The following is a 15,761-nucleotide window of genomic DNA, read 5'->3' as shown; positions in this document are numbered from 1 at the left end:
ACTAGAGGTTCCATAGACAAGACTCTCTTCTACAAGAAATATAGGGAAAATATGATCCTAGTTCAGATCTATGTGGATGATATCATTTTTGGTTCTACAAATGAAAAGCTTTGCCAAAGATTTTCTAAGCTTATGCAGAGTGAATATGAAATGAGTATGATGGGGGAATTAAGTTACTTTCTTGGATTACAAGTCAGTCAAAGAAGTGATGGGATCTTCATCAGCCAAACTAAGTATGTCAAGGACTTATTGAAAAAGTTTGGTATGATTGATTGTTCACCTGCTTCTACACCTATGTCTATAGCAACAAAGTTGGATGAAGATAGAAAAGGAAAGAGTGTAGATATTTCAAGCTATAGAGGAATGATTAGATCATTGCTTTATTTTAACAGCAAGCAGACCAGACATCATGTTTATAACATGTCTATGTGCAAGATTTAAAGCCAATCCAAAAGAATCACATTTGATGGCTATAAAGAGGATTTTCAGATATTTGAAGGGAACTCCAAACTTGAGATTATGGTATCCTAAGGGAACTGGTTTTGAAGCTGTTGGTTACACAGATGCAGATTTTGACTGATGCAGGGTTGACAGGAAGAGTCCGCCCCGGAACGTCGAATGAAATAGGCGGCCGGGTTCTCTTTCTACGACCCTTTTGATATAATAGGCACGGACTCCGTGAACGTCCCGCGCCCCTTTACTAATAAACTAATAAGGGAAAGAAAGCCTCAACCAGAACCACATTCCTTTTGCATGCGGGTGTAGCTAAGTGTCTTACTCTATTGGTCATAGTTTCCTGCTGTTGCGGCCAGTGCTCGTTTGCGCGCGCGTGAACCGACCCAACAAATAAGGAAATGACGCCTCTCATAGAATATGAGAATGATTCGAGCCGTATGAAGGGAAACTCTCACGTACAGTTTGTTTTTTTTGGGGGAGCCCGGCAGGGTCCCCCACTTACTTGGCCCGGGCCTAAGTGAAAGTTAAGTGGTGGGCCTACCCATCCCAACCAGGGGTATGCTTGGATTCGCGAAGAGCAGCACCTTACGATGTTCATGACCAATTGGATCCTGACGTACCAGTAGGTACCAGAGGAGATCGCTATGATCGTTACTGTATTCTTATCGAAGAGATGCGACAAAGTGTTCGGATCATTGTGCAATGTCCTAATAAAATGCCTAGTGGCATGATCAAAGCCGATGATCGTAAGCTATATCCTCCATCACGATGTCGAATGAAACTATCCATGGAATCGTGCGCCGTGTGAAATATGGATCATCGCCGTTCTTAACCGAGACTCAGGTTAAGCTCCGTCTCGGAACCTTGTGGGGTTAGGAGTAAAGCATCCCGAGGTTGGCGCATCTCGTTGAGCATGGAGAAGCATTGGGAACCCCAATTTCTTTCTTCGTAGCCGTTTCTTTTCCCCTCTCCCCGTCCCGGTGACTCAGCATGGGAATAGGGGCGCGGAACGCTAGCTATATGCTTAACAGAAAAAATAGATTTGAGATTCAGTAAGTTCTTCTTCTTCGACCTAGTCTGCCACGACCCATAAGGGGGCTTGGCTTTCGTTCACAACAAGGTAGATGTAGGGATAACCTATGGGCTGGATTGAATCTTTCTTTTTTGCTGGTATACCGCTCCGTGAGCAAAGAGCGATAGAACCAAGCGGGTTGTGGTGATGTCAGAATTTGCACCTATTTGTATCTATTTAGTGATCAGTCCACTAGTTTCTTTGATCCCACTTGGTGTTCCTTTTCTATTTGCTTCCAATAGTTCGACCTATCCAGACAAATTGTCGGCCTATGAATGTGGTTTCGATCCTTTCGGTGATGCCAGAAGTTGTTTTGATATACGATTTTATCTTGTTTCAATTTTATTTATTATCACTGATCCGGAAGTAACCTTTTCCTTTCCTTGGGCAGTATCTCTCAACAAGATTGATCCGTTTGGATCTTGGTCCATGATGGCCTTTTTTATTGATTTTGATGATTGGATCTCTCTATGAATGGAAAAGGGGTGCTTCGGATCGGGAGTAACCACTAGTGATAGGGCAAAAATCGGGGGGAAATACAAAGGAAAGAGCGATGCCTACATTAAATCAATTGATTCGTCATGGTAGAGAAGAAAAACGGCGCACGGACCGTACTCGAGCTTCGAATAAATGTCCCCAGAAGCAAGGAGTACGCCTGCGTGTACCAACGAGAACACCGAAAAACCTAATTCAGCTCCACGTAAGATAGCCAAAGTACAGTTGAGCAATCGACATGATATATTTGCTCACATTCCAGGTGAAGGACATAATTTGCAGGAACATTCTATGGTCTTAATAAGAGGGGGTAGAGTGAAAGATTCGCTGGGTGTGAAATCCCATTGTATTTGAGGAGTCAAGGATTTACTGGGAATTCTGGATCGAAGAAGAGGCATATCAAAATATGGTACAGAAAAACCCAAATCGATAGGAATGGAAGATGCCTCTTTCACTTTTTTATCGGTCAGTCGAGGGAACAACCACAACGTTACGCCACAAAAGAAAACTCTACGGGGCCCTTCCGAATGACCTATAATATAGTTTACTACACCAGCCAAGAAAGAGTGTAGTATACTCTATTTGCCCGTGGAGAAAGAATCCAAAAATAGAAAGGTATTGCTTATAATAGTTGCTCGTTCATAAATCCACTCGACCACTTGTTAGTCTTGCTACACTACACGATACGAGTCTAGGGTAAAGTTGAAGCAGACACGGCCAAGTGAAGTCGACTTCACAGGGGATCCAACATACCATATTGAAATATGAAAGAATAGAAGGTCTCGCTCAGGTGGCTCCCGCAAGGTAACGACTTCAAACTCAAAGAAAGAATGCTCTTTTCCAAGGCATGAGTAAAAGAAAATAATGTTGTATATAATGCAAGACCCATCGATAAGCTAAGGCTACGACATGAAGGAAGGCTAGAAGAACTATAGAACCACGCCCGCCAGAGCTAAAGGAGACCGGAGGGAGTTACAGGAGGAAACCGAAAGATAGGTAATCCATATGGTGAAGCATGAGAAAGAGGGATTGCTTCAAACAGGAAGAAATCGAGTCCACCCATACTTGAGTGAGCTATCAGGCTCCACACATTCGTCGGCCAACCACTTCGTTCGAAAAAAAAAGAAAAAGGCAAACATTCTCTGGCGCAAATACTGTTACTAAAAGAGGGCATAACTTCTTTTTCTCCTCATAAAGACAGGAGGAACTACAACAGGAAAGAGCAACACAAGCTCCTACCTTATTAAAACAGCAGGAACTCCTAGACACTCTCGTCTTGTTCCTTTATGACATATTTTATGATAGATATGGGTTGAAATCCGACAAGGAGCTAGTTTCATCTTGCCACTATTCTACAAAGAGAGAATCCGAGAGGTGTTCAGTAACAAAGGTCAACGAAGGAAGCCAGTCTATGGAAGTCAACTGCGCTTGCAAGGGGGCTATTTGCGGCTTCTTATCCTCAGAAAGATGGGACTCCTTAGATAGCTTCTATTGTCACCGGAAAACCGTAAGTGAAGTTGCACGGGTTTTTCGAACAATTTTCCCTCCAACTATGGAGTAAAGAGAATGATATATAAGCATTGAAAGGAGACCGAAACTTGTCTCTTTTGCGCATGCCCGGATCTAATTTCCTAATCCTCCTTACACCTGAGACTTGAGATGGAACTTGCTATCCTCGCGATGACAATATCAAATGATATAATAAAGAAGAATTCATCAAATCTATGAGCCAATGTGAGCTCGAACAGGAGTGAGAAAAGGCCCGATCAAGGATACAAAAACTTGTTTCTGTCACCATGCTTAACACAAGCAACTTCTATTGTTTTCAGTCACGAAGGAATCCTTTCGATTGCAAAATAGCTCTTTTATGTACTAGAAATAGAGGGATGTAGCGCAGCTTGGTAGCGCCATTGTTTTGGGTCAAAAATTTCACTACCTAGTCGAGCCTCTTACGATCCTAGGTTGTTTATATGCTTAGTGTTTTACGCGAAGGGAAGAGAGGCTGTAGCTGTTACTTTGACACCGATTATTTATTTCATTCATCGGATATTCACTAAAAGAAAGAGATTATTTCAACCCTAAGATATGTGTTGATCGATGGTCAACTCTACAAGAAAGGTGTGGATGGTGGCATAAAAGAATCCCCTAATAAAATCATCCTCTCATAAGTAAGCGACAGAAGCTAAAGAGAAGTCGGTGAAACAGTATTGAAGAATTGAAGCTAGTAGTTATCTAGTCGAATGCGAGCCAGGCACAAAACCAAAACAAGAGATAGAGCTAGGCTTGGAAAAATCCCGATAGCCTCTGCCTGAACGCCTGAACCCCCCGTTCTCGGTCAAGCCGCGTGAAGGGCCTCTGATAATGACGTAAATAGAGCTCGTTCTGCTACTCGCGCTAATCCATGATCTAATGTTCTCGCTTGGGATGGGAAACGAGGTAATTTGGATAGCAAGGATGGGCGATCTCCTATCCTGTCTGGTCGTTGTGGCAAGCGAATCTATTGAGAGATTTATTGAGCCGGTAAGTGGGATTGACTTGCCGAAAGTGATATGATGTCACGAAAAATGGCTGATAAGAGTAGAGTATCTTGAAGTCCGCCCCCGTCCCTTTCACCCAAAAGGAGTTGCCGGAAAGCTGCTTCTACTTTCCACTTTTCTCTTACGATTCCGCGGGAAGATGCAGTTGCTAGTCATAAGCTTCATTGAAGGGCAATCCTGCCTTTGGGGAATCCCTCCTTTGAAGTGAAAGATGCAAGATCATCAGAAAGGATACAACCCCTTTCGCTTTATGATATTCCAGCCGAGAAGACTTGTAAAAGGAATGATCAATCATGTTATATATTTCAGGAGCTAGATCAGTTGCCGAGAAACAAGTCAGAATTGCCTCAACAAAAATGTATGGAATTGGGCCTAAAAAAGCCATTCAGGTTCGTTATCGATTAGGTATCAGTGGGAATATAAAGATAAAAGAATTAACTAAGTATCAGATCGACCAAATGGAACAAACGATAGGTCAAGATCATGTTGTTCATTGGGAATTGAAGAGGGGAGAACGAGCAGACATCGAACGATTCATTTCTATTTCTTCTTATCATGGAATTCGTCATCAAGATGGATTGCCATTACGCGGTCAACGAACTCATACTAATGCTAGGACTTGTCGCAAGCAAATTAGGAAATGAAAGAAGTCTACCGAAAGCCCTTGGTACTTGTCTGATCAATCACACTGATAGCTTCAATAGTTCACTGAATTTTTTGCATTTTTATTTTATTTCGCTGGTTACTATACAAGTATCCGTATAGTAGGCCTCCTTCGCCACTCCACTAGCGGCTCGGCTTTATCCTAGAAGCTACTGCTTCTGCCTCTCTAGGTTTCGCTATCACTCATCACTGGTATATGAGATCTCTCTATGTAGTGGTCGGCCTTCTAGTCGCTTTCCAAATGCCTCTTTACTTTAGTATGGTCTAGTCTTTCCAATGCCTCCTTCCTTTAGGTTGTTTAAGTAGGTTGGGTGACAGATCGGCCATAGGAGTACTCTGGGATATAAACCAGGGCAACAAAAGTGGAGCATACGACGATGGCGCCCGTGTTCATTTCGTGGAAGTCCCCGGCAGAGGAAAGGGCTATAGGTGATGGCGCGTTCTACTACTTCTTATCTAGAGAGGGGCGCTAAAATCTGGGTCGTGCGTGGCAGCTGGTATAGATGAATAAAGGCGGACCGCTTAAACGGGACCTATTCTCTTAATAGGCGGCAACGCTGAATAGGAAAGAGGCCGAGCTGACTGATGAGTGCCTTTTTAGCCTTTTTATAATTATAATTTATAAACTAAAGGCTCTCATGTAGAGCTAACATGGCTGGCTACATACAAGTATAGCCAAATCAAGATGAGACGGGACAAACAGTCAGAGGTCGCAGCGGGACTCCCATAGGAAAGACCGCCCCCGCAAGCTAATATAGAAAGAGATTCCCGAAGAGTGGTAGTCTCTATGTGACTCTCTTCCCGATCGGGCTAGGCCGAATCGGGCCACCTCTTGGGATAGGAATGGCTCAGCCCACATGCATCATTTGATGAAAGCACTCCAGCCGTCCCTCGAAGTGGTTTGTCAACCACGCTTTCCCTACCTCAAAACAATACTCCTCACCAAGTGCTCTTCCTTGGGTTGGGGCAACACAACAATGAGTAGTTCGCTCCAGGAGCCCACTCCCTCGATAGTAGGATGTCGGCCGAGATGGAGCTGGGAGCCAGCCTATACTTTCCTGGGGCTTGCCTTGCCTCAACATCTAAATAACGAAAGGGTGGACGCCAAAAAGGAACCAGCCCAGTCTCTTCAAGAAAGCTTTGCTTGGTAGGCGCTGCCTACTAACTCGGACAATGCTCTGAACACGAAAGTGTGCAGTTCCATGCCCCTCTTCCCATGTTAAGTCACCGGCAGCGCCTCAGAAAGCACAGATGAGCTACATGCAGGGAAACTTGCATGTGTGGTTCTGGCTGGGGCCCCCGATATACTGTACTAATATGTGTAGGTCCCCGTAATTCGAGTGAGATTGTCATGGCGCAAAAGTAGATATGGTCTGGTATTCCCTTATTCCCTGTATTGGTTATGTTCTTTATTTCTCATCTAGCAGAAACGAATCGAGCTCCGTTTGATCTCCCAGAAGCGGAAGCTGAATCAGTTGCAGGCTATAATGTAGAATATGCGCGGGATGCGATCCTTAAAATAGTTCACTGTTGGCGGAAGCCAATGTCCCGGGGTTCCGGAGACTCGTTCTGACTAAAACAAGGGGCGGGGCTAGAAGTAGCCTCTTTGATTGGTAGTCGGCCTAACCCAATGTTAGTGTATACTGAAAATATTTATTTGAAGTATGTACATTTATTTCTAGCCAGTTTATTTGAGAATCATTTGAATGTTTACATGTTATCTAATATTATATATTGTGAACAATCTAGTATCAAATGGGATACAGAATATTAGATTGTTAAATACGGTTATATAATATAATAAGGTTCACAGCACATGTGGTGTTGGACAATCCACTGGTATGGCTGTAGTATTATTTAGATTAGTTTATATTGACTAATAAATAATACTAGTATACTTTGTGTATATTGAACATGATCAAATTTAGAATTGTTCCCTTAATACTGATTAAGAAGGAGAACTAAGATTCTATGTTATTATTAATGCTTAGGTTCTTAATCCGGAAATAGTAATTGACACGTGTATATTATTTACATGCTTTGATTTATATATGAAATAATTCTTTTGAATTATATCATTATATTTTGGGTGATGGAATTATATACATGGTGGATATTATTTATTGAAGGAATCCATGTCCTGATAATATTCGGGTTAATGATGTCCCCTTGAAAGCTCAAAAAGATTTAATTATGTGAAACCCTGCAGGTGAAATTTATTCTGGCATAATTAAATAAAGGTTGAGTGGATGATCAAGGATAAAAGATATTAATTAAATAAATTATCATTAATTTATTTAATTAATGGACATATGATATTTTAAACATGGGGAATTTAATAAGCAAATAATATTGGAACCGAATTAATTAAATTATGGTATTAGGAAAGGTAGTACAAATATTAATTCTTTAGTGTATTGAATTAATATTTAATTACATTGGGCTAGGCTCAAGATGTAATTAGAAGGCCCAACCTAATTATCCATGGTCCCTATTGTAGCCTATATATATTCTTATTCTCTTCTTGCTTGGAATTGTGTGAAAACATATTGTAGCCACCAAGGAGCAAGAAGACAGGATAACTTGAGAAGAAGGAGGCCACACTTCGCTCAAGGGAATTTGGGAATACAATAGAAGAGCGTGGAATCAACCATTAACAAGGTAATCCTCTTTTCGTAATCTTTATCGTAAAACGTAGTAATACCCTAAGTCCGTGGTTCCCAACAATTGGTATCAAGAGCCTGGTAATGGGTTCTACGTTTTATGATATAATGTCCATGTCGTAATTATATATGCGTGTATATAGTGTTTTGCTTGTATTGTTTTTGATGCAGGTTGTTAATCCACTATTATGGCCATGTATATTTTAATTATGTGTTTGGATCCCACATGGTTTAATCGTGGTTAATTTTTGTTTTGGTTTCCATGTGGTTTAATCGTGGTTGTAATTTACATGAGGGTTGATCGTGTTAGAATAGATTTTACAAAATTAGTTTTGTATTAGATCTATTTTTTTGTATTTGTTCCGGGTATTTTGTAACAAGTTATATGCGATCAGAAATCAATTCCGGTAGTTTTTTGTTCCGCTGTGCGATTACAAGGGGCTGCTGTTGATGTTTGGATCGAACAAAATCAAAACAAAACTCACAGAAAAGCAACAGGCGCGCGCGCTGCGGCCGCCACGGCAGCTGGGGCTGCTGGGGCCGCTGCGGCAGCTGGGGCCGCTGGGGCTGCTGGGGCAGCTGGGACTGCTGGGGCTGCTGGGGCTGCTGGGGGCGTCGGGGCGCGCTTGGGGTAGATTTTTCTTGAGAGCTGGATTTTTTTCAAGGGCCATAATAGTGGAAAATTTATTTTAATTTTTTTCATTAAATTTTAATTATTGCTTTAATTTATTGATTATGTGTGTCATTAATTATGTGTGTAATTCTTTTAAAATTGCATGTTTAACTTAATTAGGACGACATGGACATAAAATTTATTTATTGCTTTAATTAAATGTTATATGTTGCTAAAATTATGTGTGTATTTGAATGCATGATTAGACATAATTATAATAACATAGGGCCCCATTTAATTTTAAAATTCCTCAATTTTAATAAAAAAAAAATTCTAAGTGGGAGAGAGAATTAATATGAAATTAAATCTCATGGTCTCCATTATTGGTTGTAGGTAATTTAACATAAAGACGAATATAAATTATATATACGTCACCCATCGTGGCATGTAATTTATGGTGTCTAGAATGTTATAGAAATTACTAGAACAAACTTCTTAAATTAATAATTTTTGAAAGGAATAAATACAGATTTTCTTTATTTCTGATTTGGGGCGATTTTGTCAAAAACGGGTTCATCGAACTTGTAAGGCTGTGGGTTTTAAGCGAGACCGATGTGACTCCTCCACTACCTGGAAATCAAATCATTGATGAATATTGAATTGAAGTATTCTATTCAAGGTAAAATTACGAATACTGGAAGGTATACACGCCACCCATCGTGGCGTACCAAGTTCTATAGATTTCGAATAATTTAAGATTTGATGATGGTATACACTTAGCTATGAAAAATAATATAGTCCACCCCAACGTGGCATATTGTTTGGTAATAGGACCGAAGTAACATTTAAACAAAATTAGGTGGTATACATGTCACACATCGTGGCGTACCAGAAGCTTATGGTGTTTAGATGTTAGTGCATTAAATTTTAATAATTTAGATCTTAATAATTAATGCACCCTTATTTATGTGATGTTTTTATGCATGATTCTCAGGATAAAATGGGCTTTAATCCACTATTCACCATACTTAAGGATAACAAACTTACCGGACCTAACTATATTGAATGGAAACGAAATTTGGACTTTGTGTTGACTGCTGAGGAGTACAAGTTTTGCACTTATGAATCCAAGCCTGAACAGCTTGCTGCTGATGCTCCTGAAGATGAGAAAGAGTATTATAAACGGTGGATTATGGCTGATGAGATGTCGCGATGTTACATTCTGGCAGCAATGTCGGGTGTTTTGCAGCATCAGCATCAGTCTATGGCCACTGCTTCGGATATGCTCTTTAATCTCAAGGAACTTTTTTGAGATCAGAATAGGGCTGCTAGGCAAGTAGCCATGAAGGCTTTAATGAACACTCAGATGGCTGAAGGCACACCTGTAAGGGATCATGTTCTCAAGATGATGTCGCATCTGAATGAGATAGAGATCCTTGGTGCTGAACTTGACGGGGAAACCCAGATTGACATTATCCTTATGAGCTTGTCCAAGAGTTTTGAGCAGTTCCGCTTGAATTACAACATGAACAAGAGGCAGTATAGTCTCGCGGAACTGCTGACAGAACTTCAGGCAGCTGAAGGATTATTTCGGCAGAGTGTTCAAGTGTATGTGGCTGAGAAAGGTTCTTCCTCTAAGCCGAAAGGTATTAAGAAGAAGAAAAAGGCTCAGACACAGAAAGCTGTGAAGACAGTGGGAGTTCAGGGTGGTGTGAAAAATCCTAAGGGAAAGTGCTTCAGATGCAAACAGTCAGGTCACTGGAAACAGGATTGTCCTCTTCCTAAGAAGACAAACAATACTGGTATGTCTCTTTCTCTAGTTACAGAAACATTTATAGTGGCTATATCTACGAGCACTTGGTGTGTAGATACAGGAGCCACTGATCATGTTTATAATTCTATGCAGGGGTTCCAGCTATCCAGAATGCTTAGAGATGGTGAGATATACGTGTTCATGGGAGATGCTACGAAAGTAGCAGTAGTTGCAGTAGGAGTTATTCATTTATCTTTTGGTTCTGATAGGATTTTGGTATTGAACAATTGTCTTTATGTACCTTCTTTTAGAAGGAATTTAATTTTGGTTTCTAAACTTGCTTTGGATGGTTATAATGTTTGTTTGGATCGTAATGTTTCTATTATGATGAATAAATGAATTATATGTTCTGGTACATTGCAAGACAATTTGTATATAATTATACCTAGTCAACCTGCACTGCAACTGCAATTTAGGGAATTGAACAACACATCTTCTAACTCTACTAAAAGAAAGGAACCTTCTAGTTTGAACCAAACATATCTTTGGCACTTGAGATTAGGTCATATTAACTTGAGGAGGATTCAAAGACTGGTAGTAGACGGTCCTTTAAGCTCATTGGCAGTGGAGCCATTTCCAGTTTGTGAATCCTGCTTGGAAGGTAAAATGACTAATAGGCCTTTCAAGGCAAAGGGGAATAGAGCCAAACAAGTATTAGAATTGGTTCACTCTGATTTATATGGACCCATGAATATCTAAGCAAGAGGTGGTTATGAATATTTCGTTACTTTCATTGATGATTATTCTAGATATGGGTACGTTTATTTGTTGCGCCGTAAGTCTGAGTGCTTTGATAAGTTCAAAGAGTACAAAGCTAAAACGGAGAAGCGACTTAATAAAAGTATCAAGTCACTACGATCAGATCGTGGTGGCGAATACTTGCTTGGAGAATTTAAGGAATATTTATCAGAAAATGGGATAGAATCCCAGTTAACTGCACCAGGCACACCCCAGCAGAACGGTGTAGCAGAGAGAAGGAACCGGACTCTTTTAGAGAGTGTTAGATCGATGATGAGTTATTCGGATTTACCCAAGTCGTTTTGGGGACATGCCTTAGAGACAACAGCTTATCTTCTGAACTTAGTACCTTTTAAGTCGGTTCCTAAAACCCCCTTATTAATTGTGGACCGGGGATAGACCGAGTCTAAGACATATTCGAATATGGGGTTGTCCAGCACATGTGCTGAACAAGAACGCGACTAAGTTAGAATCTCGTACAGAAGTAAAGTTGTTTGTAGGCTACCCCATGGGAACGAAAGGATATTTATTTTATAGTCCGAAGAATCGGGATGTCATTGTTAGCACCAATGCAAGATTCTTGGAGGAGGACTATATAATGAATCACAAACCCATGAGTAGTGTCATTTTAGAGGAACTAGTGGGAGGGACAAATAATACCCATGAAGCTGTAGTATAAGTAGAACAACCACAACATAATGTACAACCTGTCACTAATACCGCACCAGTGCCTCGTCGTAGTGGGAGGGTTGTTCAACAGCCTGCTAGATTCATGTTTTTGGGAGAGTCTTCAGACTTGGTCCCTGGTGAACATGATGATGATCCCCGTACATACGAAGAGGCATTACAAGACAAAGATGCAGATCTTTGGCAAAAGGCGATGGAATCTGAGATAGAATCAATGTATTTTAATCAGGTCTGGGAGCTTGTGGAACCACCCAAAGGTATAAAACCTATTGGATGTAAGTGGATCTACAAGAAAAAGAGGGGATTAGATAAAAAGGTGAAAGCCTGGAAAGCAAGACTTGTTGCGAAAGGGCATACTTAGAAAGAAGGTATCGATTATGAGGAAACCTTTTCACCGGTAGTCATGCTTAAGTCAATCCGTATTCTTTTATCTATAGCAGCTCATCTCGATTATAAGATTTGGCAAATGGATGTCAAGACAGCTTTTCTTAATGGAAGTCTTGAAGAAACCATCTATATGCAGCAACCAAAAGGATTCATTAAGGAAGGCCAAGAGCATCTGGTATGTAAGCTTAAGAGGTCTATTTATGGACTTAAACAAGCTTCTAGAGACTGGAATATTCGTTTTGATCAGGCAGTCCAGTCATATGGATTTGATCAAAGTCCAAGCGAATCGTGCGTGTATAAGAGAAGTGAAGGTAATGCAGTGGTTTTTCTAGTACTATATGTAGATGATATTTTACTCATTGGAAACAATGTTGAGATGTTGTCATCTGTAAAGGCATGGTTGTTCAAATAATTTGACATGAAGGACTTAGGTGAAGCGGCATACATCCTTGGGATCAAAGTTATAAGGGATCGCAAGAAAAGGATGTTGGCTTTATCTCAAGAGCCCTACATTGATGAAGTATTAGCTCGTTTTAACATGCAGAACTCCAAGAAAGGTTTTTTACCTTTTAAGCATGGAGTTGCTCTATCTAAGAAGCAATATCCTTCGACACCTAAGGATATAGAGAGCATGAAAGCAGTTCCTTATGCTTCAGCATGTGGAAGCTTAATGTATGCTATGTTATGTACGAGGCCTGACATCTGCTTTGCTGTAGACATGGTTAGTAGATATCAGTCGAACTCAGGTCAGGAATATTGGAGTGCAGTAAAAACTATACTCAAGTACCTGAGAAGGACTAAGGAGTATATGTTAATTTACAAGGCCTCATATCTATTTCCTTTGGGATAAACTGATTCAGATTTCCAATCAGATAGGGATAAGAAGAAATCAACCTCGGGATATGTTTTTACTTTGGGAGGTGGAGCCGTTATATGGAGGAGTGTAAAGCAGAAATGCATTGCAGACTCCACCATGGAGGCCGAGTACGTGACGGCCTCTGAGGCTGCCAAGGAGGCTGTATGGTTCAGGAACTTCCTTTTGGACTTAGATGTGGTACCTAATTTGCCTAGGAGCTTGACGGTGTATTGTGATAACACTGGTGCTGTGGCAAATTCAAAGGAACCGTGAGACCACAAAGCAGCTAAACATATTGAACGTAGGTATCATCTCATACGAGGAATCGTAAAGCGAGGAGATATAGTTGTGGCTCACATATCATCAGAAGACAACCGAGCAGATCCTTTCACAAAGAGCTTGCCAACCAAGGTTTTTGACAAGCATGTGGAAGCGATAGGAGTCAGATGGATGGACACATAGATTTTTATGTAATAGTGGATTAAATAAACACTAATATACACATAGAATATTTTGAGTATAAGTGGGAGATTGTTAGTGTATACTGAAAATATTTATTTGAAGTATGTACATTTATTTCTGGCCAGTTTATTTGAGAATCATTTGAATGTTTACATGTTGTCTAATATTATATATTGTGAACAATCTAGTATCAAATGGGATACAAAATATTAGATTGTTAAATACGGTTATATAATATAATAAGGTTCACAGCACAGGTGGTGTTGGACAATCCAGTGGTATGGCTGTAGTATTATTTAGATTAGTTTATATTGACTAATAAATAATACTAGTATACTTTGTGTATATTGAACATGATCAAATTTAGAATTGTTCCCTTAATACTGATTAAGAAGGAGAACTAAGATTCTATGTTATTATTAATGCTTAGGTTCTTAATCCGGAAATAGTAATTGACACGTGTATATTATTTACATGCTTTGATTTATATATGAAATAATTCTTTTGAATTATATCATTATATTTTGGGTGATGGAATTATATACATGGTGGATATTATTTATTGAAGGAATCCATGTCCTGATAATATTCGGGTTAATTATGTCCCCTTGAAAGCTCAAAAAGATTTAATTATGTGAAACCCTGCAGGTGGAATTTATTCTGGCATAATTAAATAAAGGTTGAGTGGATGATCAAGGATAAAAGATATTAATTAAATAAATTATCAGTAATTTATTTAATTAATGGACATATGATATTTTAAACATGGGGAATTTAATAAGCAAATAATATTAGAACCAAATTAATTAAATTACCGTATTAGGAAAGGTAGTGCAAATATTAATTCTTTAGTGGATTGAATTAATATTTAATTACATTGGGCTAGGCTCAAGATGTAATTAGAAGGCCCAACCTAATTATCCATGGTCCCTATTGTAGCCTATATATATTCTTATTCTCTTCTTGCTTGGAATTGTGTGAAAATATATTGTAGCCACCAAGGAGCAAGAAAAGAGGATAACTTGAGAAGACGGAGGCCACACTTTGCTCAAGAGAATTTGGGAATACAATAGAAGAGCGTGGAATCAACCATTAACAAGGTAATCCTCTTTTCGTAATCTTTATCGTAAAATGTAGTAACACCCTAAGTCCGTGGTTCCCAACACCCAAAGCATCACGACAACATAAAATTAGCCTTATGAATGAAATCTTAAGTAGGGGGCTTAGCCCGCCCGCCTACCAATCAAAGAGGCTGAGAGTAAGCGTAAGCTCTCCCGTAAGCTCTTCGAGCTTCCCTTCATTCGCTTCGCGGGAGCCGCACAACACATAACTGGAAGTCAGAGGGCCCATACTACCTACCTAACCCTTCGCTCTGAGGGACCGTAGATCGGAAAGCGCCTTCTAAACCACCACATTCATCCAAAAGAGAAGGGAAGGGGCCTATGTATTTGCATGACCCCTGCAGATTGAAGTCTATCTACACCCGTAGCCAATCCCCTAGGTCTTGCCACCACGCCGCAGAACGGGAGCTCGTGTGAAACCTTTTATTTCTGGCGTAACCGCGGTAAAACATAAAAAAAGATTATGGCCGCCTAACATGGGGGCCGTAGGTACGATAAACTCGGCCAAAATATGACACCCAAAGGGCCTGGCACGCACAATCCTATCCGAATTCGAGCTCTTCCTATAATTGCGGTTAGTCTCACTACCTCTTTAGTTGCCACCCCCTACTTGCTCATTCGCAATGACTACCACAAGAAATGAGTTACTTGCTTAGTCACTTGGGGTTTATGCCCTCCATGACTTTCTTCTCTTATGGGGTCTCGAGGACTTCATTTCGCTGCCAGCCCCAGTCAGCAAGCTAAAAAGTCATTTCTCCTTTCTCTAATAACGAATAAGGTCAGCTTCATAACTCCAACCTATACAAGGGGCTGTCGCCGCCGCTTACTAAGCGCTGGTTCTATCCCGGTCAAGCAACCAAAGCCGGGGACCTAGGTGGGAATAGTGAAAGAAAGAGAAGGGGAAGAAGCGGGGTAGAGGAATGGTCAACTCATCAGGCTCATGACCTGAAGACTGCAGGTTCGAATCCTGTCCCCGCCTAATCACTTGAGAGACTTTCGTCAGTCCTGCTCGTGAGATCTTCGACGTCAGAGAGTTTTTATCGAGAAACCAATGACCAAAGTGCCTAGCCATGTGTAGACCAAAATGGTCTCGCGAAGCCGGTAAATATTTGGTTAAGATCCTTTCTGAAAGCTCGAGAGTACACTACAGAAGAAGGATTAAGTTAGTGTTAAGTGAGTGAAAGCTGACGATACTATT

At 40.4% G+C, this 15,761-nt stretch overlaps 1 non-coding gene across 1 annotated transcript; it reads left to right on the top strand.

Moving 5' to 3' along the window:
* Positions 1-15,469: 15,469 nt before the first annotated feature.
* On the top strand, positions 15,470-15,542 carry TRNAM-CAU (transfer RNA methionine (anticodon CAU)). The gene has a single exon. It is a non-coding gene; the product is annotated as a tRNA-Met (tRNA).
* The last annotated feature ends 219 nt before the right edge of the window (positions 15,543-15,761 follow it).

The sequence above is a fragment of the Apium graveolens genome, chromosome 3 (genome assembly GCF_009905375.1).
Source record: "Apium graveolens cultivar Ventura chromosome 3, ASM990537v1, whole genome shotgun sequence".
In the NCBI taxonomy this organism is placed as follows: domain Eukaryota; kingdom Viridiplantae; phylum Streptophyta; class Magnoliopsida; order Apiales; family Apiaceae; genus Apium; species Apium graveolens.
The sequence above is the reverse complement of the archived record's forward strand: the minus strand, read 5'-3'. Positions and strand labels throughout refer to the sequence as shown.